Below are 267 nucleotides of genomic sequence, written 5' to 3'. Positions count from 1 at the left end.
GTGTCGACACATCAGCTAGTGAACTGCGGCGCTTAGGAAAATCACCGCGTGCCTGAATCTACACCAGCGCCGGCGGACTGGCTCGAGGTGACACGTGGACAGCACTGTTGTATGCGTATGCCGCGCTCAGGAGATAGCCAGCCTACTTATCCCTGCTATCTCCGGCGTAACCACGGAGCATCCGGGGTTAACGCACGAATATTCCACTCTGTCTGCCCGCCTCCCTGTGGGTGGGCTGCCGTAGAGAGTGTAGTGCCCGCTGCACAA

The sequence above is a fragment of the Cystoisospora suis genome (genome assembly GCF_002600585.1).
Source record: "Cystoisospora suis strain Wien I chromosome Unknown contig_8498, whole genome shotgun sequence".
NCBI classification, from domain to species: Eukaryota; Apicomplexa; class Conoidasida; order Eucoccidiorida; family Sarcocystidae; genus Cystoisospora; species Cystoisospora suis.
Note: the sequence above shows the minus strand (reverse complement) of the source record.